The sequence below is a fragment of the Hemiscyllium ocellatum genome, chromosome 44 (assembly GCF_020745735.1).
Source record: "Hemiscyllium ocellatum isolate sHemOce1 chromosome 44, sHemOce1.pat.X.cur, whole genome shotgun sequence".
NCBI classification, from domain to species: Eukaryota; Metazoa; Chordata; class Chondrichthyes; order Orectolobiformes; family Hemiscylliidae; genus Hemiscyllium; species Hemiscyllium ocellatum.
In genome coordinates this window covers 23,645,541-23,647,693 of record NC_083444.1, presented here as the reverse complement: position 1 = coordinate 23,647,693, position 2,153 = coordinate 23,645,541, and positions in this window count along the sequence as shown.

The following is a 2,153-nucleotide window of genomic DNA, read 5'->3' as shown; positions in this document are numbered from 1 at the left end:
GACTGGTGTCTCTCAGTTCATTCTCTGTCTCAGGGAGATATGTGTACACTGACTGGTGTCTCTCAGTCTCCTCCCGCTCAGCGAGATATCTGGACTGTGACTGGTGTCTCTCAGTCCCCTCACTCTCAGGGAGATATCTGGACAGTGACTGGTGTCTCTCAGTACCCTCACTCTCAGGGCGATATCTGGATAGTGACTGGTGTCTCACAGTCCCTTTGCTGTCTCAGGGAGATATCTTGATAGTGACTGTTGTTTCTCAATCTCTTTGCTGTCTCAGGGAGGTATGTGGACACTGACTGGTGTCTCTCAGTCCCTTCTCCATCTTAGGGAAATATCTGGATAGTGACTGGTGTCTCTCAGTCCCCTCCCTTTCAGGGAGATATCTGGATAGTGACTGGTGTCTCTCAGTCCCTTTGCTGTCTCAGGGAGGTATGTGGACACTGACTGGTGTCTCTCAGTCCCTTCTCTGTCTCAGGGAGATATCTGGATAGTGACTGGTGTCTCTCAGTCCCTTTGCTGTCTCAGGGAGATATGTGGACACTGACTGTTGTATCTCAGTCTCCTCCCGCTCAGGGAGATATCTAGATAGTACCTGGTGTCTCTCAGTCTATTCTCTGTCTCAAAGAGATTTCTCCACATTGACTGGTGGCTCGCAGTCACCTCTCTCTCTCTCCGGGAGATATCTGGACAGTGACTGGTGTCTCTCAGTCCCTTCTCCGTCTTAGGGAGATATCTGGACACTGACTGGTGTCTCTCAGTCCCTTCTCGTTCTCAGGGAGATATCTGGATAGTGACTGATGTCACTCAGTCCCGTCTCTGTCTCAGGGAAATATCTGGACAGTGACTGGTGTCTCTCAGTCCCTCTCGTTCTCAGGGAGATATCTGGATAGTGACTGATGTCACTCAGTCCCGTCTCTGTCTCAGGGAAATATCTGGACAGTGACTGGTGTCTCTCAGTCCCTTCTCGTTCTCAGGGAGGTATCTGGACAGTGACTGGTGTCTCTCAGTCCCTTCTCGTTCTCAGGGAGATATCTGGATAGTGACTGATGTCACTCAGTCCCGTCTCTGTCTCAGGGAAATATCTGGATAGTGACTGGTGTCTCTGAGTCCCTTCTCTGTCTCAGGAAGATATCTGGACAGTGACTGATGTCACTCAGTCCCGTCTCTGTCTCAGGGAAATATCTGGACAGTGACAGGTGTCTCTCAGTCCCTTCTCGTTCTCAGGGAGGTATCTGGACAGTGACTGGTGTCTCGCAATCCCTTCTGTCTCTCAGGGAGATGTCTGGATAGTGACTGGTGTCTCTCAGTCTCTTTGCTGTCTCAGAGAGGTATGTGGACACTGACTGATGCCTCTCGGTCCCTTCTCAGTCTCAGGGAGATATGTGGATAGTGACTGGTCTCTCTCAGCCCTTTCTCTGTCTCAGAGCGATATCTGGACTGTGACTGTTGTCTCTCAGTTTGTCTCAGGGAGATATATGGATAGTGACTGGTATCTCTCAGTCCCTTCTCTGTCTTAGGGAGATATCTGGACAGTGACTGGTGTCTCTCAGTCTCCTCCCACTCAGGGAGATATCTGGACAGTGACTTGTGACTCTCAGTCCCTTCTCTGTCTCAGGGAGATATCTGGACAGTGACTGTTGTCTCTAAGACTATTCTATGTCTCAGAGAGATATCTGAATAGTGACTGGTGTCTCTCAGTCCCCTCACACTCAGGGAGATATCTGGATAGTGACTAGTGTCTCTCAGTCCCTTTGCTGTCTCAGGGAGATTTGTGGACACTGACTGATGTCTCTCAGTCTATTCTCCCTCTCAGGGAGATATCTGGACAGTGACTGGTGTCTCTCAGTCCCTTCTCCGTCTTAGGGAGATATCTGGATAGTGACTGGTGTGTCTCAGTCCCTTCTCTGTCTCAGGGAGATATCTGGATAGTGACTGGTGTGTCTCAGTCCCTTCTCTGTCTCAGGGAGATATCTGGAAAGTGACTGGTGTCTCTCAGTCCCCTCTCTCTCTCCCTGGGAGATACCATAACACTGATTAACATCTGTCAATCCCCTCTGAGCATTGTGTGTCTTCCAATGATCCTCACGGACCCTTAAAATCATTTTATCCAAATTCTTTTCTTCCTGTCAGAGTTCAGGGATCTCACAGAATCA